The 25,737-nt window shown below is 45.7% G+C and overlaps 1 protein-coding gene across 1 annotated transcript in view; it reads left to right on the top strand.

Moving 5' to 3' along the window:
* The first annotated feature begins 10 nt into the window (after positions 1–10).
* The window catches only part of PJA2 (praja ring finger ubiquitin ligase 2), a 94,798-nt gene continuing 69,071 nt past the window's right edge, over positions 11–25,737 (top strand). Inside the window, exon 1 of the mRNA XM_082243445.1 lies at positions 11–133. The gene's annotated coding sequence lies outside the window, so the exon portion shown is untranslated. The remainder of the gene's footprint in view (positions 134–25,737) is intronic.

The raw sequence follows: 25,737 nt of genomic DNA, 5'->3' as shown, positions 1-25,737 counted from the left end.
CCGGACATGCTCGGAGAGTTGATTGGTGGCGGGGATGACGCAGGCTGTTCAGTGACGCGCAGTGCGAGTGACGGAGCTGTTGGACTCGGAGGTGGCGGAGGCTCCGGGTCTGTAGCGGAATACCGAGTGGCAGGTACAGGATAGCCGGGGGCTGGAGGCCTGATAGTACAGCACAGGGGAGGGCGAGGAGGGCTGGCGGCTTTGTTTAATGTGTGTGGACGAGGGCGGCTGTGGGAATCTGCTGAGGCCTGTGGGGAGAGGGGGCGGGGCTACAGGGGCAGCATCACTCTGCTGACACAACATAAACAAGCAGGCAGCGGGCCATGCATGCCGCAGCTGGAGGACTGTCCTCAGCACAGTGCCCTCTCCTGTCCTCAGCACAGTGCCCTCTCTTCAGGATGCTAGCACAGTGTCATGGTGGCCATGCTCAGGCTGCTCTTAGCCATCTTAGTGCAGAGGGGGGATGGCAGTGAGGCATGGGACATACTACCAGTGGTGTATTCTCTGAGCCATGACCATAGTGTTACTTAGTGAAGCTGTTCTAGATGCAATCAGTTAAAGGGCTTGTAAACCTCTTATTTATTTTATTAATAATAAACATGCACATACTTTGGTGCTCTGTGCAGGCCTGATCCTCCTCTTCATCGGGGGCTTTCCCTGGGGGCACCCATGCAGGCTTGTTCCTGAAACCCACTGCTGCGTTCATTGACTCGGCCCCACTCTTGTGTCACTGGATTTGATTGACTGCAGCTGGAGCCAATGGTTCCTGCTGCTATCCATCTGTCCAATGAGGAGAGCAAGCTGGATAAATCCGGCCCAGCAGCCCATTTAATGTGGCCCTCACACCCAGGGCTTTTTTTTTTTTTTTTATTACCCAGAACTCGGCATGCTGTGCGTAGCACACCCCCTGAACCCTGCACATAATGCACTGCTGGTATTAATTGCCCCTTTAGGATCCTTTTTATGGTAGTGCAATTTGGCCACACCCACATTTCAATGCTATTCAAAGGGGGGTGATTAAGTTCCTGCACCTATTCTAAGATTACGGTGAAAAACCTTCAGGCTTTACAACCACTTTAAGGTAGGCAGCAGTAATGTGTCACCCTGTCAACACAGGTGACAAAGCCCGGTTAAAAAAAAAAATCGGTTGATCTGCCACCTGAATGCTAATAATGCAGCCCAACAGTGTAGTACAAATGCTGTGACCGCAATGCTTTGCTTCACAGCACATTTTAAAGTGATTGTAAGAGTTGGTTCACACTATGGCGACACGACTTCGGGGCGACTTGAACAAGTTGCCGTGCACCGCGACTTCGGCGCGGCTTGCACTGACTTCACATTATGGAAGTCAATGCAAGTCGCTCCAACTTCGGCCAAAAGTAGTGCAGGAACCTTTTTCTAAGTCGGAGCGACTTGAGTCGCTCCTATTAGAACGGTTTCCATTGCACAGAATGGAGCATGACTTGTCAGGCGACTGTCGCCTGACAAGTCGGAGTAGTGTGAACCGGCACTAAAGGTTTTTATTTATTTTTCAAATAACAAACCTCTCTAGACTTTCCTGCTCTGTGCAATAGAATTACACAGAGTGGCCCTAATCCTCCTCTTCTTGGGTCACCCACTGGTGCTCCTGACTTCTTCTCTCTGGCTAGTGCCCCCAGTAAGGCTGCTTCTCATGGGGACACTTGTGTGCTCGCTCCTGAGTCCTGCTGCTGCATCCATTGGCACAGCCAGGGGGACTTGGCCAATGGATGAGGACTCGTTTAAGTAAAAGGGGGGGGGGTAAGGGGTCAATACCGAAGCCTAAACATTTTGTATATTATTGCCAGGAATGCATTAAGGCAGCGGTCCTCAACTCCGGTACTCGGGGCCCACTAACAGGCCAGGTTTGCAAGATAACTAAATTACATCACAGGTGATCTCATTTGCTGCTCAGTGATTGCAGTATTCTAGTCTGCATCTCCCCAAGGTAATACTTAAAATCTGGCCTGTTAGTGGACCCTGAGGACCAGAGTTAAGGATCACTGCATTAAGGTAAGAAAATCTTTTGCATTTAGAACCACTTTAACTCGGCTTGCAGAGTTTCACAGATGGCACTGCCTGTTAAGTTCTCTGATGTCAATGGGACGTCACAGTATTGGCGAGCCAGCTGCACGATTTGCGGTTGCGGCGCTTTATTCATCTCGTGAAAGCCTTGAAGCTGTGACTGCAGTGTCCTTTGAAAAGTGATCCACCATTCATGGAAAAGTAGAGGCAACCATACAAGATAAAATAACCCCCTCAGGCTTTGCGTTCCTCCTGGAACCTTGAACGCTGGCTGGTATGGTTTATATATATTCTGAACTTCCCTCTGCCATATAGCTACTCCACATGGATTTCCCTCTTATTCCTTCTCTACCGAACAGATTGAGAAAGAAAAAGAAAAACATCTTACCCTGTATGCTTTATGCTGCCAATTGACATACCCATTCTACGTGACTCAAGTATCTGATCGAGGGGGGACTTTACATAGAGGCTGGAGGTCTGTTGGAAAAAGGCTCTGCTGACCCATCCATCCCTACCGGCTATTGGTTGATAAACCACTGCATACTTGAACCTCAGATATATCTTAAGTCTGGTGAGTGGATCCCCAAAAGGGTTTCTTTGAAAGCACCTTGGCAACTGTGTGGAGCACTTCAAGCACTTTATTCAGCACCTTATTTAATTTTAAGTGGACTATATTTTTGGACTGCACATGATTTAGCACTTTGGCACTTATGCACCATTTATGAATTCAATTGCACTTCTGCATATTTATTGATTTATTTTTTAATATTTATTGTCATTATTATTGAATGATTTTGGATATTTCAGATCTTGTCACTAGTGCACTTTATTATTTATATTTCTCTTATGTCCTCCGACAGTCGCCGCCCACTCATACAGTCTTCACCAATGGGGTATTGACTTCCTCTCCTTAGGAGTAGCTAGGCATAAGACTTGTTAAAACAAAAGCATTCCCACTGTCCAATACCCCCCTGCAATAGCCATCGCAACTCATTTTGTCTTCTGCCTAGTTCAGGAGTAGATGGGCTACAGTCTCAACCTTCTTCTTCTATTTTATGATTTTATTTTCTGAAAATGTCATTTTTTTTTTTTTTTCTTTGCATTACTAGCTGTTTATTAGCGTTAGTTAGTCGGATCTTCGGATGAAGACGGCGTTTGCGGAGCTGGGAATTGGACTGGCCGCCCAGGTTCTCCAGGACAGAGGGTCAGATGGAATCCCAGCCCACCATCGAGCGGGCTATATGTTCACCCTGGCCTTGCAAACGACCCATCCCTGTCCTCAGGGATGCAGCCTGTGAGGTGGCTACCTCACTGGACACATCCACGGTTCGTCCGTGCACTACTGGTGTCCTGCGTTTTTGGCTGGTGGCACTCCCCTGCCATCTGAGGGTGGGCGGTTTTCCGTTTGATATGAGGCACCCCACGCCATTGGGTACAGGTAAGTACACTCTGTGTGGGGCCTCTGTCTGGGGTCGGCAGTCCTGTGTGTCTGTGGTGTCCCCTATGTCTGTGCGTTTTTGGGCTCCCTGATCCCAGGCCCTGCGGGGGTTTTTTCTCTCACAGCCAGCGCTGTGTGGGGTTTTGGGGGATCCCACTCCTGTGTCACTTTAGAGTGCTTGGAGGTACAGACACTGGGTTAAAAACCGCCGGTCCGCCATTTTGGGTGTGGGCAGCATGTTTGGCTTCACTGTGGGCACTTGTATAGCATTGTATGTAGTGTATTTTGGCGCCTTGCGGCGCCATCTTGTGTGTGGCAAACGATCGTTCCGAGCACATGTCGGCGGCCATTTTGCCGAAGCCTCCCATTACTTTACATAGGCATCCATGTTTCCTTAGCATGCAGCCTCAGTTCAGTCTCTGGCGGTGACATCACTTTCTTCCTTCACTCAGGAGCGACCGACTGCGGTGGTAACACACTTGTGGGGCTCTGTTCTGCTGTCCTCCTTTTCCTCCCTTGTGCAATCTTCCTGGCTTTCAGTTTGTCCCTGCGGGGGGTCTGTGTTCCACAGTCTTTGTAGCGGTGTGCTGTGGGGTCTGCGGCGCGCTTAAAGGGCCAGTACCTTAAAAAAAAAAAAAAAAATCCTCTGAATCCTCTACCCTGACTAATTTGGCTGCTGTAGTGGCGACTTTGGTGTCCAAAATGGATGTGCTGATGACTGAACGTGCTGCTAGAAAAAGGCCTAGGATTTCTTTTTCTTCTGAATGTGACATGGTTGCTGTAGGTAGCGTGCCCCTTTCAGGGTCTCGCTCTTCTCAGGACCCGCAAGAGTCTGAGGGGGAGGCGGAGGTTACAGCGGTGGTTGAATCCCCCCTGGGACGCCCGAGGAACGCGCAGCTATGGATGCACTGATTTCTGCCACACTACATTTAGAGCAGTGGTCTTCAACCCTGGCCTACAGGGCCCACTAACAGGCCAGGTTTGCAAGATAGCTGAAATACAGTGGGTACGGAAAGTATTCAGACCCCCTTAAATTTTTCACTCTTTGTTATATTGCAGCCATTTGCTAAAACCATTTAAGTTCATTCTTCTTCCTCATGAATGTACACATAGCACCCCATACTGACAGAAAAACACAGAATTGTTGACATTGTTGCAGATTTATTAAAAAAGAAAAACTGAAATATCACATGGTCCTAAGTATTCAGACCCTTTGCTGTGACACTCCTATATTTAACTCGGGTGCTTTCCATTTCTTCTGATCATCCTTGAGATGGTTCTACACCTTCATTTGAGTCCAGCTGTGTTTGATTATACTAATTGGACTTGATTAGGAAAGCCACACACCTGTCTATATAAGACCTTCCAGATCACAATGCATGTCAGAGCAAATGAGAATCATGAGGTCAAAGGAACTGCCTGAAGAGCTCAGAGACAGAATTGTGGCAAGGCACAGATCTGGCCAAGGTTACAAAAAGATTTCTGCTGCACTTAAGGTTCCTAAGAGCACAGTGGCCTCCATAATCCTCAAATGGAAGACGTTTGGGACGACCAGAACCCTTCCTAGAGCTGGCCGTCCGGCCAAACTGAGCTATCGGGGGAGAAGAGCCTTGGTGAGAGAGGTAAAGAAGAACCCAAAGATCACTGTGGCTGAGCTCCAGAGATGCAGTCAGGAGATGGGAGAAAGTTGTAGAAAGTCAACCATCACTGCAGCCCTCCACCAGTCGGGGCTTTATGGCAGAGTGGCCCGACGGAAGCCTCTCCTCAGTGTAAGACACATGAAAGCCCGCATGGAGTTTGCTAAAAAAACACCTGAAGGACTCCAAGATGGTGAGAAATAAGATTCTCTGGTCTGATGAGACCAAAATAGAACTTTTTGGCCTTAATTCTAAGCGGTATGTGTGGAGAAAACCAGGCACTGCTCATCACCTGTCCAATACAGTCCCAACAGTGAAGCATGGTGGTGGCAGCATCATGCTGTGGGGGTGTTTTTCAGCTGCAGGGACAGGACGACTGTTTGCAATTGAGGGAAAGATGAATGCGGCCAAGTACAGGGATATCCTGGACAAAAACCTTCTCCAGAGTGCTCTGGGCCGAAGGTTTACCTTCCAACAAGACAATGACCCTAAGCACACAGCTAAAATAACGAAGGAGTGGCTTCACAAGAACTCCGTGACTGTTCTTGAATGGCCCAGCCAGAGCCCTGACTTAAACCCAATTGAGCATCTCTGGAGAGACCTAAAAATGGCTGTCCACCAATGCTTACCATCCAACCTGACAGAACTGGAGAGGATCTGCAAGGAGGAATGGCAGAGGATCCCCAAATCCAGGTGTGAAAGACTTGTTGCATCTTTCCCAAAAAGACTGCTGGCTGTATTAGATCAAAAGGGGGCTTCTACTAAATACTGAGCAAAGGGTCTGAATACTTAGGACCATGTGATATTTCAGTTTTTCCTTTTTTAATAAATCTGTAACAATGTCAACAATTCTGTGTTTTTCTGTCAGTATGGGGTGCTATGTGTACATTCATGAGGAAGAAGAATGAACTTAAATGATTTTAGCAAATGGCTGCAATATAACAAAGAGTGAAAAATTTAAGGGGGTCTGAATACTTTCCGTACCCACTGTACATCCCAGGTGATATCATTTGCTGCTCAGTGATTGCAGTACTCTAGTCTGCATCTCCCCAAGGTAATACTTAAAATCTGGCCTGTTAGTGGGCCCTGAGGACCGGAGTTGAGGACCACTGATTTAGAGGATGAGCCCAATCCTCCGGGCATTGTGTCCTCTTTTGGTACACACAGGACCCGCAAGACGGCGCAGGTTTTTCCTTGCCCCGCTGAATTTCATCACACTGTGAATGAGCAATGGCGCAATTTAAAACACACCTTCACGGTGCCTAAAAGGTTTCAACTTCTCTACCCTTTTGCATCTACTACGGTTGCACGCTGGTGTGTGGCTCTTTAAGTGGATCACACTGTAGCCAGATTGAACAAGGCTACTCTGGTTCCCACCGAAGATTCTCCGGTATTTAGGGATCCTACAGATAGGAGGCTGGAATCTCTTGCCCGCCACACGTACGTGATGGTGGGTTCCATGCTAAAGCCTATTTTCGCCTCTGTCATGGTGGCTCAGGCTGTGGCGGATTGGACCAAGGTGTTCAGATGCACTCTCATGGCTGATTCTGCCCCCCCCCCCCCCCTCCACTACCGTGGAGATGGTAGACCAGATTTATCAAGGGGTCATGTATTTGTGCAATGCGGCCTTAAATGAGGCCCCTTTGGCTGCACGCCTGTCCAGTGTCGCGGTGCTTAACCGTCGACTGATATGGTTGAAGAGCAGGTCGGCTGACCAGAAATCCAGAAAGACGGTGGCTGATATTCCCTATGCGGGGTCTCGCCTTTTTGGTGAATCCCTGGATGAATTGGTTAAGGGAGTCACTGGGGGCAAGAGCACTCTGCTGTCCCAGAATCCTAAGGGCAAGTTTTTTCCGCGGCAAGCGGGGTCCCGCCTTTAAGCCTAATCAGGGGTCCTTTCGTGCCTTCAAGGCACAGTACGGGGAAACCCTTCAAGGGCCAGGGTGGCCAGAGAAAGCCCTGGGCCGGCAAACAAAAATCCGGCCAAGCTGGTGCGGCGGCTCAGTCCGCCTTTGCCTGAAGGGGCGCCCTCACCCATTTCAGGGGTGGGGGGACGTTTGCACGGTTTCCTCCAACCTTGGCTGCTCCGAGTTACGGACAGATGGGTTCAGGAAATCATTAGATCAGGGTACAAGATCTAATTTCTTTCACGGACGGCAGACAGATTCTTTCCCTCAAATCTTCATTTGACCCCAGGGCGGTTGCATCAAGTGGTACAGGATCTCCTCGCTCAGGGGGTAATCGTCCCGGTGCCTCATTGGGACAGGTTTCGGGGGTTTTACTCGAATCTGTTCACTGTGCCCAGAAAGGAGGGCAAAGTGGTTCCGATTCTGGACTTATAAGCTCTGAACCGCTTCGTGCACGTTCGAAAGTTCTGCATGGAATCACTCCGCTCGGTGGTGGCCTCCCTGAGTCTGGGAGAATTCCTGGCCTCCTATCGACCTGAAGGATGCGCATCTACACATCCCCCATTTTCGAGGGTCATCAGAGGTACCTCCGGTTTGCTATCGCGGAGGATCATTATCAGTTTGTGGCGTTAGCCTTTGGTCTCGCTTCGGCACCAAGGGTCTTTACCAAAGTGTTAGCGCCTGTTCTGGGCCTGTTGCGGGCACAGGGCATTGCGGTCTTGGGATATCTGGACGATATCCTGTCAAGATCGATTGCCAGTCAGAGCCTGCTGTGCGATCTGTCCACTACGGTCCAGGAGTTCGGTTGGATCATCAACGTTCAGAAGTGGACCTTGTCTCCTTCGGTTCGTCTCCCGTATTTGGGAATGGTTCTGGACTCTGCTCAAGCAAAGGTGTTCTTACCGGAGGACAAGCTCCGGACCCTACAGTCCGAGGTCAGGTCCCTCAGGGACAACGAATCCTCGTCACTCAGGACCTGTATGCGGTCCCTGGGGTTGATGGTATCGGCCTTCGAGGCAATACCATTTGCTCAGATTCATACCATTTGCTCAGTTTCACACGCGGTCTCTCCAAACGGGAGATCTTGGCCAGGTGTGACACACTACCTCAGTCCTTGGACCTGAGAGTGTCTCTGAGTCGCCAAACCAGAATGGATCTTTTGTGGTGGCTTCAGTCCCCGGCTGTTTCAGAAGGGAAATCCTTCCGGCCGTTACTATGGACGGTGATTACCACGGATGCCAGCCTGTCGGGGTGGCGTCCTGGGCAAACTATCTGCCCAGGTCACTTGGTCGGAGGAGGAATCCTCCCTTCCGGTAAACATATTGGAATTGAGAGCAATCAGGCTGTGCCTGCTCCATTGGTCAGATCGTCTTCAGGGCCGTCCTGTACGGGTGCAGACAGACAATGCCACTGCAGTGGCGTACATCAACCACCAAGGGGGCACCAGGAGTGCCCGGTGCGGCCCAGGAAGTGACCAGTATTCTGTCTTGGGCCGAGACTCATGTCCCGGCGATATCGGCAGTTCACATTCCGGGTGTGGAGAATTGGCAGGCCGATTATCTGAGCCGCCAGACCCAGGACCAGGGGGAATGGTCCCTGCACCCGGAGGTTTTTCAAATGCTGTGTGCGAAGTGGGGATCCCCGGATGTGGATCTGTTTGCGTCTCGGCTAAACCACAAGGTGGAAAGGCTCATGGCGAGAACGCACGATCCTCTGGCTGACGCCTTGGATGCGCTGGTGGTGCCTTGGCATCAGTATTGTCTGATCTATGCCTTTCCTCCGATTCAGTTGTTGTCCAGGTTCCTTCGCAGGTTGATCTTGGAACAAACACTGGTGAGTCTGGTGGCGCCGGACTGTCCATGCCGGTCCTGGTATGTGGACATGGTTCACCTAGCCGTCGAGCCTCCATGGCGGCCGCCAATGCGAGAAGATCTGCTGTCTCAGGGACCGATCTTTCATCCTGCTTTACAGTCGCTGGCTTTAACGGCATGGCTGTTGAAAGCTAGGTCCTGAGAGACGGGGTCTCTCCTCGGAGGTCATTCCTACTTTACTCAAGGCTAGAAAAGCCTTGTCTGGTAAGATTTATTACTGTACATGGAAAGCTTATTTTGCCTGGTGTGAGTCCAGGGGTTTCTCTCCTCGTTCATACTCGGTGGCGAGAGTGTTGTCTTTCCTCCAGTCTGGTGTGGACCAGAGCCTTGCGTTGGCCACAATTAAGGGCCAGGTATCTGCACTGGCTGTTTTCCAGCGCCCTGTGGCATCTAATTCTTTGATTCGCACCTTTTATTCAAGGTGTGCATCACTTGGCCCCTCCTAGAAAGGAGCCTCTGCCTCCATGGGACTTGAACTTGGTTCTGTCCGTGTTACAGCGTTCCCCGTTTGAAAACATAAGGGAAATTTCGTTACCTCTGCTGTCTAAAAAGGTTGCTTTTCTGGTAGCGATCACTTCTGCTCGCAGAGTGTCGCAGTTGGCGGTGTTGTCTTGCCGCTCCCCTTACCTGGTGGTTCATAGGGATAAGGTGGTCTTGCGACCTAACCCGTGGTTTCGGATTTTCACCTCAATGAGGACATTGTTTTACTTTCGCTCTGTGCGAATCCTAAGCATCCTAAGGAGATTGCCTTGCATTCTTTGGATGTTGTCAGGGCGATCAGGGTTTACCTGTCGTCGACTGAATCCTTTCGAAAATCGGATTCTCTTTGTCCTTCCTGAGGGACCTCGGAAGGGTATGGCTGCGTCTGCGGCGACCATTGCAAAATGGATCAGACAGACAATTGTTCAGGCCTATTCGTTGAGGGAACGGGTACCACCCTTCCCTGTCAAGGCGCACTCTACCAGGTCGGTGAGTGCGTCCTGGGCTTTCCGGCATCAGGCCTCGGTGGCCCAGGTGTGCAAGGCTGCGACTTGGTCGTCAGTGCACACCTTTTCCAAATTCTACAAAATTGATGTTCTGGCATCAGCTGATGCCTCCTTTGGCCGCAAAGTTCTCTGTGCGGCAGTACCGTAGGGGACCCAAGTTTTGTGTGGGTCCCTGGCTGTTGGGGTTGTTTACCCCCTTGGTTATATGCTTTCCTGGGTTGTTGCTCCTGTTGAGCTTTTTTGTTGCCCAGAAGGTTCCCTTGCTGTTCACGTAAGGTTCCTTTCTCTGATGGGGGTACTGCGTTGCCTTTTCTGACGGTTGCGTTTCCCACCCCTCATGTCTACACTGCTTTGGGACATCCCCATTGGTGAGGACTGTATGAGTGGGCGGCGACTGTTGGAGGATGTAAGAGAAAACGGAATTTTTGTAAAATCTTACCGTAAAATTGCTTTCTCTGAGTCCTCCGACAGTTGCCGCCCCCGCCCCTCTTTTGGGGTTCTTATACACTTAACTGCTTGCTACCAAACTGAGTTGGGATGGCTATTGCAGGGGGGTATTGGACAGTGGGACAGCCCCCATGGGTGTGTCTATGTAAATGCTTTTGTTTTAACAAGTCTTATGCCTAGCTACTCCTAAGGAGAGGAAGTCAATACCCCATTGGTTAAGACTGTATGAGTGGGCGGCGACTGTCTGAGGACTCAGAGAGGAATTTTACGGTAAGATTTTACAAAAATTCCGTTATTTTAATTTGTGAATTATTTATATTTTATTATTTTACACACGCCTGGTAGCGCTGTTTTAGTATATCTTACAATTTTCTTGGTTTTCTACCTATGTGAGCAGCAGCTGCAGGCGACACAATTTTATATTTATTTACGCGGGTTTTAATACACATATTTTTTACCCTCATTCTGAGCCCAAGTTCTAGAAGATTGATCCTTTCTTATTATTACTCGCCACCAGGGCAGACAGTACAGTTACAATACAATTTATTACAGAAGGAATTGGAGGGTCCTGCTCCCTAAAGCTTACGGTCTAATGGGAAAGGTCAAGTAATACAAAAGTTAATAATTTGTGATTGATGAGCTGATGGGGAAAATTAAAAATACAGTTGCTAAATGGAGGCAGGATCGGCTTCTCTGAAGTTTTCAGGGATCGCCTAAAAGTGGACAGATAAGGAGATAGTTGGACAGGGAATTCCATAGGATGGGAGACATTCTTGAGGTGACAAGGGAACTAGAGAGCACGATGTCTTGGGAAAAACAAAGAGAATGCTTAGGTTGGTATTTTGAGACCAGGCTATTGATGCAGAGTGCGTTCGGAAAGTATTTACAGCGCTTCACTTTTTTCACACTTTTACAGCCTTATTCCAAAATAGATTAAATTCATTATTTACCTCAAAATTCTACAAACCGTACCCCATGACAACAACCGGAAAGAAATTGGTTTGAAATCTTTGCAAATTTATTAAAAAATAAAAAAAAACAAAAAAAAATCACATGTACAGAAGTATTCACAGCCTTTGCTTAATACTTTGTTGAAGCACCTTTGGCACCAATTACAGCTTCGAGTATGGTGCTACAAACTTGGCACACCTATTTATGAGCAGTTTCTCGCATTCTTCTTTGCAGGACTTCTCAAGCTCCATCAGGTTGGATGGGGAGCGTCGGTGCACAGCCATTTTCATATCTGTAGAGATGTTCAATCCGGTTCAAGTCTGGGCTCTGGCTTTGCCACTCAAGGACATTCACAGAGTTATCCCGTAGCCACTCCTTTATTATCTTGGCTGTGTGCTTGGGGTCATTTTCCTGTTGGAAGATGAACCTTCGCTCCAGTCTGAGGTCTAGAGCGTTCTGGGGCAGGTTTTCATCAAGGATGCCTCTGTACATTGCTTCATTCATCTTTCCCTTAATCCTGACTAGTCTCCTAGGTCCTGCCGCTGAAAAACATCCCCACAGCATGAAGCTGTCACCACCATGCTTCATTGTAGGGATGGTATTGTCCAGGCTATGAGCGATGCCTGGCTTCCTCCAGACATGACACTTGCCATTCAGACCAAAGAAATCGATCTGTTTCATCAGACCAGAGAATTTTGTTTCTCATTGTCTGAAAGTCCTTCAGGTGCCTTTTTGGAAAACCTCAGGTGGGCTGTCATGTTCCTTTTTACTGAGGGGTGGCTCCCATCAGGCTACTCCTAACATATAGTCCTTATTGGTGAAGTGCTGCAGAGATGGAAGGTTCTCCTCTCTCCACAGAGAAACACTGAAACTCTGTCAGAGTGACCATCGGGTTCTTGGTGACCCCCCTGACCAAGGTCCTTGTTCCCCGATCGCTCAATTTGGCTGGGCGGCTTGCTCTAGGAAGGGTCGTGGTGGTTTCAAACTTCTACCATTTACATATAATGCAGGCCACTGTACTCATTGGGACTTTCAAGGCTCCAGAAATGTTACTGTACCCTTCCATAGATCTGTGCCTCAATACAATCCTGTCTCGTAGATCTACAGACAATTCCTTGGACTTCATGGCTTGGTTTATGCTCTGACATGCACTGTTAATTGTGTTTAATTGTTGGAGGTTATATAGACAGGTGTGTGCCTTTCCAAATCATGTCCAATCAACAGAATTTACCACAGGTGGACTCCAAGGATGATCCGTGGAAAGAGGATGCACCTGAGCTCAGTTTTGAGTGTCATGGCAAAGGCTGGCAAAGGCTGTAAATACTTATGTACATGTGTTTTTTTTTTTTTTTTCAAAGATTTCAAACAAACTTCTTTCAAGTTGTCGTCATTATGGGGTATTGTTTGCAGAATTTTGAGGAAAATAATTTATTCCATTTTGGAATAAGGCTGTAACAGAACAATGTGGAAAAAGTGAAGAGTTGTGGATACTTTCTGGATGCGCTGTAGCTAGGGTCTGAATTGTGGATGGCTTTGTAGGTTGTTAGTATTTTGCATTTAGTTTGTTGGGTGAGTGGCAGCCAATGTAGGGTTTGAAAGAGAGTAGCAGACACTGAACTATTGGTAAGGCGGATGAGCCTGGCAGCAGCATTCATGATGGACTGAAGGGAGGGATAGCCTATGTAAAAAGGTAATCCAAAGAGAAGGGAGTTGCAGTAGTCCAGACGAGAGATAACCAGGGAGTGAATAAGGAGCTTTGTGCTGACATTGGTTAGGAAGGGGCATATTTTGGAGATATTGCGGAGGTTGAGGGGGCAAGATTTGGAAAATGATTTGATGTGGGGCTGAAAGGAGAGTTCAGGGTCCAGGATTACACCTAGCACCCTTGCATGCGGGGAGGGATGTGTTGATGGTTGTGTCATTGATCTTGACAGAGAAGTCAGGGGACTACTATTTGATTTTTGCGTTTTTAGCAGAAGCTTAGTTGGCCCTGTTTGATACTCGGTCCTAACCAGTACACGATCAGTCGTCTTATATACCAATCTGTGCGGATAATTTACATATTGTTCTGTTTTGGATACATCTCTTCTGTACTTAACAACATTTTTGAAAAGGAAAAGTGATCCACCACTAATTTTTTAGAAGGGGATTGTGCTGCTCATGTGAAAGGGAATAAAGCTAAAGTTTAGTCATGTTCCTTTTAACCACTTTCCATGTCCTTGTGTTTCAGTGGTTATACCGGGATGATGCCTGCACCTACAGGCATCATCCTGGTACCATTGTTTTTGGCTTGCGATTCTCTACAATGCAGAAGTAGCCACTCGATCATTTCTGTGGGTGGCGGAAGGGGGTCCCACCCGCCTCTTCCGGGCTCTTTGGTCCCATTGCGATGTGGCAGGCGGCGATGGCTTCCTGTTACAGAGAGAGGAACTGACGTCGCTCCCCTCTCTGTAACTCTGGAAACTGGGAGCGACAAGTAATTGTCATTTCTGGTTCCGGGACTTTGTTTACCTGGCCACCAACGGGCAGGAAAGCATCTCGGGCTAAATTTTTCATCCTTTTTAGGCAAATTTGTATTCTGCTACATATTTTGTAATAATGACATTGGCAGGCAAGGTGTTAACCTTGGGGTGATCAAAGGATTTAAGTGTGAGCCTAGGGGAGTGTTTACAAACTGTATGGGCTTGTTAAATGATCATAGAGACCTGTGATCCTATATAGCAGGATCACAGGCGCTCTGTAATCATTTCAGTGGGGGCAGGAGTGCGCCTCCGGCAGCCCACGCTCGCACCACGCTATGTCTGTTCACGCATGAGAGGCTGCCTGCCACAATAAATCTGCGGCGGGCGGTCTTATTGTGGTTAAAAATCTCCATAGGCTTCACTTTACAAATGTTTACATACCTGTTTAGAATTAGGGGAGGTCTTGTGCTAAAATTTGTGCTCTCGCTCTAACATTCGCGGTGATACCTCACGTGTGGTTTGAACGCAGTTTACATTTGCGGGCATGATGTATGTATGCATTCGCTTCTGTATGTGAGCATGCAGGGGGACAGGGGCGCTTTAAATGTTGTGTTTTTTTTTTTTTTTTTATCACTTTTATTCCTTTTTCAAGGCATGTAAACGTCTCTTGGAATAAGGCATGACAGGTCCTCTTTACAGAGAGATCTGGGGTCCATAAGTCCCTATATATCTCCTCGGCTGGAAAGCCTGAGATCAAAAAAAAGAAAAACGATCTCAGCTTTTCCAGCTAAATACACGGCAGTGTTTACAACTGCCGGGGCTGGACGTGACATCATAACGTTGTGCCCAGCCTCCGAGTCATGGAGATGACCAGGGACCATCTGGTCCTCGGTCAGCTCTATGGTAAACTTCCGCTGCCGGCGGATTCATTCTCCTGGATCATTCTGGTTTGAACAGTGATTTAATTTGCGGCGCAACTTCCCGTATACGTTTTCTTTCATGCGTGAGCTCACGGCGACGGTGGGACGGAAGACCCAGGCAGAGCCGCGGAAGGTGGCGGGCATCCCCTCCTGCTTGCTGGGGTAAAGATCGAGCGGCTTTCAAGCTGCATCTGTCGTTACCGTCGGAAACCCGGCTCTAAAAAATGGTACCTAGCTAGAGGCATCACCCCGGTACAAGCACATGAAGGCAGCCGACGTAGGTCTACGTGGCTGGTCGGTATGTGGTTAAATCACTTGGGCTTCTAGGGATGCAACCCTCTTGCCTTTTGTGGGTGCACGCTTTCTTAAAGCGGTAGTAAACCATGGCAGAGTTTAAAGTGGGGGGGGGGGGGGAACGCCTGTAAGGCAATTGCATAATGTGCTAGTATGCATGAAATGCTTACCTTAGAATGAAGCCCTCCAGTGGCACGCTGTCTCTGCTGAGAGGGCGGACATCTTTCCCCAGTCTTTCTCCCTGGTTCGTGGGCTCCAGCGCTGTGAGTAGCTGGAGCCCTGTTGTTTTGATGGTTCTGGCACAAAGCTCTGAAAGTTCACAGTATGCCGGTCGCACATTTAGGAGATATTCATTTTACCAACAGGTAGGCCTTATTATAGACCTACCTGTAGGAAAAGTCACAAAGCGGGCTTTACTACTGCTTTAAGCCTGGTACACATGTAAGGGCTTGTTCACACTTGACTAAATTTCGAACTCCTATAATGTTAACATGCTTTAGTATGGGCATTAGACTGGCATCAATGAGCTTTAGTATGGGCATTAGACTGAGGTGTTATGAGCGTTAATGAGGAGTTAAAAATGCTCCCTAAACGCCCAATGTGCGGTTTTGATGCACGTTAAAAAGCCGCTCAAACCCCTATTTTCAAAAGGGAAGTGACATTACAGGAAAAAACAATTCAGGACAGATGATTCTCAGCTGTTTGTACAGACCAGTTCAATTCATGGCTCAGGCTTTCTGTGTGTATCACAGTATCTTGGTAGCTGGGATCGTATAATTCTGGCTGTTTTTTATCTCCGGGATCACCAGTCAGCCATCTCCAAGCAGCACAAACAGGAAGTGCAAAGAAGGAAGTGACTGGAGGAAACTCTATGCTCTCCTCCATTACCGGGCATTGGGGGATATTATATTCCTCCTGCATGTGTTTTTGTTTTTTTTATAACTATTTTACCATAGATTTGAATGGGAGGTGTTGAAAGACTTCAAACGCCTCCAGACTTGACATAAGACTTCAGTTTTGACGCAACGCCGCTAATGCTTCATGTTTTGATAATGCGAGCGGCACTGTGTGCTGTCCATAGTATAATTTGCATAGGCGTTTGAGGAGTGTTAAATGCCCCTTAAACGCATGCTTTCAATGCAAGTGTGAATTTAGTATAAAGGCACTAGGAAAGAACACATGCGCCAACTAAGTGTAGCTAGTTTGAAGACTGTAGTTGACGCATTTGTTCTTTCCTAGTGCCTTCATACAGAGCTGCCGCTTTAGTGGGCTTTTTGTGGACTTACCCATTTATATGAACTATATTTGATTTTCATTTACTACGCTCCAGACTCAGCCATAGAGCCTATTTGCGCCAATTGTTTATCTGTTGAACTTAATCTAAAAGTTTTTTTTTTTTTTTTTTTTTTTTTTTTCGTTGAACCCAGTCAGCTGAGAGGGGGAAAAAAAAAAAACTTCGCCCTACTAACACAAGTGATGTTAGTGCAGTGATCTCCCCCTCTGTGCCTTTGTGTTCTAACAGGGGGACTCCGTCTGATTGGGCGGGGGGAGGCTGTCAATCGATCAACTTCATTCAGCCTGCCCATACACAGTTCAAATCTCGGCCTGTTCTGTTGGAACTGGCTGAGATTTAAACCCTCTGTGGCTGGCACTACAGTCTGTGGAAGACTTGATGTTTGGGTATTATTTTATGGCTCCTGGTATTCATATGCAGTGACATAACAATTCATTTTTATCATGCATGGAAAGTATAGTGGTTGTGTTCATATCTTTCTTTCCTAAATGTGTGCTGTGACAACCCGACCCCCCCCCCCCCTTTGTATTGTTCTATTATGTGAACTACTGTGCAAATGTTTTAGGCAGTTGTGAGAAAAAAAAAATTTGTGCTTCTTTTAAATAAGCCTAAACGGCACATCTTGAAACCCCAGTCTGCTTTAAAACCTTTGCCTTGAAGAAACATTGCTGATTCAGTAAAAACTACCTGGAGGTTGATTCACTAAAACTGGAGAGTGCGAAATCAGGTGCATAGTAGCCAATCCGCTTCTAATTCCAGCTTGTTTAAATAAGCTTTGACATTAAAATCTTGAAGCTGATTGGTTTCTGTGCAGAGCTGCGCCAGATTTTACACTCTCCAGTTTTAGTACATCAACCCCTTTTGCCCCGTACACACGTTCCGATTATCGTACGACAAACCTCGCTTTCGACCTAGTCTCACGATAATCGGATCGTTAGTACACAGCTTTCGACAGCCGATCACGACAGTTGGTCCAACAAAATCCGAAGGGACAAACAGGAAAACTTCTGTCGTACGACATCTTCTCGAACGATAATCGACTCGTCAGTACAGTATGCGTACGCTAAAAGTCGTTCGACAAAGACCGTGCATGCTCAGAAACACTAAAATAGCCCCGAAAAAGCCTGGCTGCCATTGTTTTGTTTTGCACCATCTGATACGTAGCTAAGCAACGCAGGAAGCTTTTCCAGAATCGTACGTCAAAAATCATACGGTTTGTACGCAGAGTTGCTTTCGATTTTTTGTATCATGCAACAACTACGAAACTTTAGTCGTACGATGATCGTACGATAATTGGAACGTGTGTACGGGGCATTTGTGTCTTGTTGCTGTGCTCAGTCTTGCCATGGTGTATGACCCATGACATGAAATGGCCTTTCACAACCTCACCTTAGTAGTAGAGTTTGGCTGTTCCTCACCCTGCTTTAAGCCACCTAACACACCTGTTTCAGTTTTTAACATACATATGTTATTGGTCATCATTAGCACCTGCTTAGTATAATTGGTTAATCATACACCTGACTGATCCTACAAAATCCCTGACATCGTGCAAGAAATGATGCTGGCTTGAAGCCAAAGGGTAGTCTCCTGAAATATTAGATTTAGATTTTTCTTCTGTTCACTAACTTTTTGCTTTTTATCAATTGATAAAAATATCAATTGTTAAATCATTCTTACTTTGCAGCATTTCTTCAAACCTGCCTGAAACGTTGGCACAGCACTGTGTGCGCTAAATATTCCATAGCCCTGTGTACCCCTCAGAATTCTATCCTCTTTGACCAGGTAATTGGGTGAGACTAATAGAACACCCGCATCATGCATGGTAGTGGTCCTTATCGTTCTGTTCTTTACAGCAACATCTCAATGAGATTTATATTTTTAAAAATATATTTACATTTTAAAATTCCTCATTTTATGCGTACCCAATATGCCCATCCAGTACATAATGCCCCTAAAGCGGGAACCCGCCAAATTGTGTTTATTCATGGGCAGGCTGGTTGTTCTAAAGTCGATCTTTTGGACAAATTCAGTACAATCCGCTTTTAAGGGGTGTTTTTTTTTAGTACCATCACTGCTGCAGCTATAGCTTGACTGTGACTTGCCTTGTTGATGGAGGAATCAAGCTATTTTTGCTTTTCTTTAACCCATTAAGTCACTGGCCCAGAAAACGCATACAGCTAAGCACCTATGGCTGACTTTTCAGATTTCCTTTTATGCCCGAGACATAGAAATTATTAAAGCTGGTAGATCAGCATAACAGCCAGCGAGATGCTAAAAACCTACCTAAATTGGTAATAAGTGTTTGGGGGTCACATTGGACATGTGGTCTTAGACCGATTATCACTGTTCTGTTAGAGCCACTGACTGGGTGTTAACCACTTAAGCCCCGGAAGTTTTTACCCCCTTCCTGACCAGGGCCTATTTTGCGATTCGGCACTGCGTGACTTTAACGGACAATTGCGCGGTCGTGCGACACTGTACCTAAACTAATTTGGCGTCCTTTTTTTATCCCACAAACAGAGCTTTCTTTTGGTGGTATTTGATCACCTGTGCAATTTTTTTTTTTTTTTTTGATCATGCGCTATAAAGCGTCAATTTTGCAAAAATAACAATATTTTTCACAGTAGCTCTCTGCTGCGGGAGCTGTCAGAACCAAGCGATCGGCGGTGTTTGATCGCGTGGCTCTCAGTGTTAGAGGTGACGGACAGATGCTGCATCCGCCTAGTATGATTGGGGAGAAAAGAGGGGAAAAAAAAAGCCCATACTACTTTGAGCGGTTTGCCTAGAGTTTAGCAATGTTTCAGACTGGGTTTAATGATTGAGGCGGGTTCCATGGGGTGACTCCTGTATAGTTAGCAGATCCCTCATCGTCTTTCCTGCCTGTCTGTTGTGACCCACAAAGTAAAAGTAATCTACTGTTGGGTTCCATTTACCAGACGTGGGCGTAAGTCACACATGTGCAAGTCTCAAGTCTTAAGCCCCGTCCGTACACACGTACCGATTGTCGGCCGTAAATATTCGTCTGACGATCGATCGGCCGATTGTAGGCTTGTTAGTATGATGCTTCCGACAGCGCATTTTCGACCGAACAGAATCTGTCGTGCAGGCATTAAAATTTTTGTTGGCCAACACCAGAACGGCCGATTGTTCCTCAGTCAGTACAGAATTCGGCCGACAATCGGCAGATTTGCAAGACTGGGCATGCTCAGAGAAGAAAAAACACACGGAAAGTTAACCATCACATGACATCACTTCTGCAGTCGGCTGTTGTTGGCCGACAAAATTCGTGTGCAGTCTTTTGCAGTTTTCAGCCGACAGGACAGCCCTGGACAAAAGACGGCCGATCGTTCGGCCGACGATCGGTACGTGTGTACGGGGCTTAAACCTTCAAGTCTCAAGCAAGTCCCAAGTTACTGTAGCGAAAAGCAAGCAAGTCAAGCCGAGTCCCTGCTAGAAGTCAAGCAAGTCATTTATTTTGGTCGAGTCACAAATCAAGTCAAAATACTGATCTACCCCAATTTTCACCTTTTTTTTTTTTTTTTTTTTAAATCAGTTAAAAGTCATTGGTCAGGAAAGGTTTGTTTTATTTTCAACATTAACAAAACTGCTTAGTGTTTTTTTTTTTCTTGGCATATTAAAGAAACACTTTGAATGCCCAAACAGCTCAAAATCCTTCGTCTGGTAATGTTTCAACATCACAGTCACTAAAAACATGTTAAGTATTTCCATTTTTAAACAGCCAGTGTCCTAAAAATCAGAACACACTGAGGTGTTTTAAGTGACTGTGGTGTCAGAAACCTAACTGGCACATTAATTTTGCTTTAACACATCTTGAGAAAATGCAAATATTTAATAACTAAAGTAGTAATTTCGAGTTATAGGTCTCAAGTCATGAATACCAAGTCAAAGTCAAGTCGAGTCTTTTATTAATTTTAGTCTAGCAAGTCTCAAGTCCTCAAACTGGTTACTTAAGTCTGACTCAAGTCAAGTCATGTGACTCAAGTCCCCCACCTCTGCCATTTACACCCAGGCATTTGCAGTTGGGGGCAGAATCACCCCGATTCTAAACCGCTGTGCAAAAATGGCAAATCGCACAACGCTTGTTCAGGTGCCTTTCTTTCTCAATCGTATGTAAATGCGGGTGCGATTCTGCCGTGATTGTCGCGATAAACTGCAATGCGCGAAGCTGTCGCCCAAAAGAAGCTCTTGTGTGTTGTGATTTTGCTGCAATTAGTCAGATTAATCGTGCCAAAATGGCACTCGCCTTTAGGTGCCAATAAAAATGAATTGCACCTGAACATGCTTTGTGCGATTTTTATCATTTTTGCACAGCGTTTTAGGGTTAACAGGCAAAATCTGCCCGCAATCGCAAATGGCCATGTGTGAATGCAGCCTAGGGCCCCATTCACACTTGAGTGATTTTCTGCCTAAGCCTGGGTTCACACTGATGCAATGCGGTACACTGCATGTAATTCTCACAGGAATCGCAGCACATTCCTGTGCAGATTACATGCAGTGTCTCTGGGGTGTGATTTGAGCCATGGATTTCTATGGCTCAAATTGTACTGCTCTTGCACCAAACTGGGGCAGGACCCCTTGTTTACATCTAAGCAATCGGATTCTGCAAATCGCACTGCATTTTGCAAATCGATTTCGGGGTGTCGTTAACGTACACTCCGCAATCAGTTTGCATGAGCGGGTTTCAATTTTGATTGTATTGCATAATCCGCAGCAAATTCAATGTGAATTCGTACCGCTTCTAGTGTGAACCGAGGCTGAAGCTTGTAGCTCTGAAACGCTCAACAAGGCAAATTCCATTAATTCTAATGGCCCTTGTTCACATCCGAGTTTTCTGCCGTCTGACGCAAAACTGCCTGCCGCTCCAAAAAAGTACATGAGCTTCTTTTTGGCAGTTTGGAGGCAGGATGGGCCCCTTAGAATTCAATGGGAACACCTGAAAATGTGCAACATGAGCGTTTTCATGTGCGTTTCTGTTTTCTGCTTAAACAGCAGCTTTCCACCCCTAATCCCATCCACCTCTCCTCCCTCTAATGCTTTCTGTTGCTAAACAAAAATGCCTGAAGCTGTAAAACGCTCAAATTAAAATTTCAGAAAGTCGCTCTGCTCAGCTGTGAATGCAGCCAAACCTTTTGTGGCTTGTATTCGTTTTACACTTAGGCCCCTCTCACACTTGTGCAACTTTGGACATCAGAGTTGCATGACATGTCGTTCGCCATGTTTACCAATAATACCCATTCATATATGCGCAACTTAAAAGTAGTCCCCGCACTACTTTGGCCTGATTTTAATGCATTTTGAGGTCCAAAGACATAGGCATTGCTTCAAGCCCAGTCAATATCGTGGTAAAATCGCACAAGTGTGAAAGGGGCCTAAACTGTATAGAAACATTCTGAAAAATAAATTCATAAACCATTTCTTTTTACCATCGTGTGTGTGTGTGTGTACAATATAGCTAAAAACTTTGAGTTTACATTTTTAGATTTAAAGTGATATCCCTTGATTATATTTGCAGCTATTTTTTTGTTTTACTTTTCAAATTTGCATATTTTTCCTAATATCTTTAAGCATTTTATGTGGTTGAATACAGTTCAACACAATATTTTTTCCTTTTTGCCTTCATTCTTTAGCTGACAGCCGATGGTAAACTATGTTGTCACACATTTTGACTATCCTTCATGATTTGGCCTTCTAACAAGAATGTTTTGTTCACAGATCTACAAATACCCGGGCATATTATAGCGGCCTGTCTCGTTTGCTTCTTCATTGGAATGTGCAGACAGAAGCAGCTTTTTCTAGGCTATTATTTAGTGAATACTGCTTTTTGACTGCTAGTTCATTCATTGCATACATTATAGTGTTTAGATGTTTGTACATTTCAACTCAGTTCATATCTTCCCAGAGTTCTCATCAAAGCACATTTAAAATACTATGGGGCTGCGTTATGAAAACAAATACTAAAGTGAAACGATCTATAACGGGGATCCTCAAACTACGGCCCTCCAGCTGTTGCGGAACTACACATCCCATGAGGCATTGTAAAACTCTGACATTCACAGACATGACAAAGCATGATGGGAATTGTAGTTCCTGAACAACTGGAGGGCCATAGTTTGAAGACCCTTGATCTATAACCTCTAGCAGCCAAATTCAGCGTGTCATTTGAGAAAAAATGGTTTCTATTTTTAATCTAGCTTAGTTTTTGACCTTTTTTGTCTTCTTTCATGGAGTAGCACAACATTTTTCTAACATGGTTCCTTGGGGGTACTCTGGTTAGTGAGCAGTGGCAAATTGCTTTCCCACCTAATGGTGTCTAATTCAAGTTCACTTGGCAGTCACTATGGCATGAGGCCAGTGGAGCCTCAGGTGGGTAACCACTAACACCAAGGGACTCCATAACATAACTGTGATCCAGAAAGGAGGTATTTTTTATTGGGGTAGTTAGGTGGCTTCTCCCCCCCCCCCCCTTTTTTTTTTTTTTCCCTCCCCTTTCCAGTCCCAAGGGCTCCAGTATACCAAAGTCAACTGTGTTCTTATTTGGAAGCTTTGATGGCTTTTAGGCAGATTAGAAAGTCGGGAAGAGTTCTCTTCACTTTGACCTGTTTTGGGACACTAGGGGAAACGCCCACCCCCCCAACAGGGATACAGTTACAAAACACCTGAATTCACATTGACTTGCGGCTTTGAAATCTTGCAATTTTAGATGAAGTCACACAATTTCAAAACCTCATTGAATGTGGCTAAAGCCCAAGTTTAGCTAAAAATAAAAACCCAAAAATCAGCACTGGGGACATAGCTTGCAGTTAGTATGATCTGTCCCTTTTGTTGATTCTTCTCTTTTTAGTAGAAATCTGTTATACACAGCCCCCGCCACCATCATTTTCCAGTGCTATGGGAATTAATACAGCTAAGGGCCTGTCAGTAGCTCTAAAGATCTGTACTACAGCTTCTATGAATGACACATGACCTCTAAATGGGGGACAGGAAGATGATTGCTAGCTCTACTCCCTCCATTCAGAGATCCTGTGGCATTCATAGAAGCTGTATTACGGCCTCTGTGAATGGCAGATCTGGCCGGAAAGGTGGGCATAGTCGAGCTCTCTTGAGATCTCCTAATTGCCCCTTAGCTGTATTGGGCTCCACCACACTAGAAGATGAAGGTGGCTGTGGTGGGGTGGGGAGATACTGAAAGGAGAAGAATCCACACATGGGACACATACTAACTTGTATGTGCAAATAGAAATAAATCAGCGCAACTAATCAATATAATAGTAGAAAGGCTGCTATACCGGAAACACTTCTCACTTAAAGGTTGACAAAAACTGCATATAAAAAAGGTACAGCGCTAAATAATGTGCAAATATAGGCAAAAATAAAGTGCTAGTGACAATAATCAAGGTGACAATGTGCGATGAGATAATGCAAATTATAAAGTGCAAAAATTATTATATACACTCATCAAAGTGCCAACAATAGAATTAAAGTGACAATGTGCAAAACATTTCATATAGAAAATAATTCTAATAAAGTACAATAAAATAATCAGTGTCTCAGTCCATTCAAAAAATGAAATCACTCTGAAAATAATGCTGGGATTAGTGCTTGACAAGCGTTTAAAGGAAAGTGCTTGTGCCTCCACCACCAACACCCAAGGGTGGCCTCTTACCTTACGCTCAGACATGAAAAGGAGGGACAATCTAATGCTCTCTGCTATTAAACTCCTTTATTATAAATGGATATGACTCACATGGGGTTGCACTACAAAGCTGTGTGGGCTAATGCACTTGTCTCGTATAAACAATGCGGGAGTCAGCTGCCGGGTCGCCGCTCGTCCAAGGTCTCCGCCCCCTATACGCGTTGCGTCATTTGTCCTAGACGTCACAACTTTCTCATTAGGGGACGGACCGGCTTCATTATAACAAGATCCCCGCTACATGGGCGTGATCACTGAGTGTCCCCGGACATAGGATTCAGACCATCGCAGCCTCTCAACATATGAAAAATTCAATAGTGTGGGTACAAATGCAAATTTAGGAAAGCTATCAGAGATCTCACACAAACAGCAACTCAGCAGCAACCCCCCCCCCCCATAACAATCATATACTAAATAATTCTAAAAATACAGATAACCATATGCACAATGTTACCCCATTTAAATAAAATCCATACAAAAAAAATACACCATATAACTCTTTAATCAAACATAAGGGTCATATGTACAAAAATAAAAATTAATTAAAAAAAAAAAATAAACTGAAAAAGAGAAAAAAATCAAAGTAAATATATTAATAATCAAAATTAGAAAATACTAACTTGTATGTCCTTTGTGCTGATTTTTGTGTGTGTGGGGTTTTTTTTTTTTTATATTTAGCTAAACTTAAACGGGTTGTAAAGTCAGAAGGTTTTCTTTATCGTTCTATCGACAGATGCAGCTCTCCTTAATCAGACCCATAGGGTTATGCTCCTCCTTCTAGGGATAGTCACTAGGCGGAAAAAAAAAATTGTCCACACCTATGTGGGCTGTCCCTGCAGACATAATCCCTCCAGCCTCTGCTATACTCAAACAGTTTATTCTGCCTAGTCTCAGGGAGAGTGGGCAACGACATGGCAAATGAGGTTTAACGTGGAGAAGTGTAAGGTTTTGCACTTGGGGACTAAAAACATAAAAACACAATACACGTTAGGAGGGGAACCCTTGGGGGAATCAAAAATGGAGAAAGATCTGGGAGTCTTGGTTGATGATAGATTAGGCAACAGCATGCAATGTCAAGCGGCAGCTGCCAAAGCCAGCAGAACATTAGCATGCATAAAGAAAGGGATGTATTCTAGAGATAAAACTATAATCCTTCCACTTTATAAAACTCTGGTCCGACCGCATCTGGAGTATTGTGTCCAGTTCTGGTCGCCAGTCCTCAGGAGGGATGTGTTGGAGCTGGAGAGAGTCCAGAGAAGGGCAACTAAACTAATTAGGGGATTGGAGGACCTTGACTATGAAGAGCGTCTACAATCGCTTGATTTATTCTCCCTGGAGAAGAGACGTCTGAGGGGGGACATGATAGCAATTTATAAATATCTTAATGGGGATCCCAGCTTAGAGAAAAAAAAGCTGTTCACTCGAAGGGATTGCATGAGGACTCGAGGGCATACAATGCGATTAGAGGAGAAGCGTTTTAACCTCAGGCAACGAGGAGGGTTCTTTACTGTTAGGGCAACAAGATTGTGGAATTCTCTACCACAAGAGGTGGTTTCAGCGGGTAGTATGGTGGCTTTCAAAAGACTCTTAGACTTGCATCTCAAGGATCAGAACATTCAGGGGTATGTGAGAGGATTACAGCCACACACACCTACACAGGTTGAACTGGATGGACTATTGTCTTTATTCAACCTCACCTACTATGTAACTATGATAGGACCTAGCTCCCTGCTGGGACTTCGGTCATAGCCGTATCAGGGAGAATTTGTTTTTTTT

Source organism: Pelophylax lessonae (assembly GCF_965119305.1).
Source record: "Pelophylax lessonae genome assembly, chromosome: 1".
Lineage (NCBI taxonomy): Eukaryota > Metazoa > Chordata > Amphibia > Anura > Ranidae > Pelophylax > Pelophylax lessonae.
This window is presented reverse-complemented; position numbering and strand designations above follow the sequence as displayed.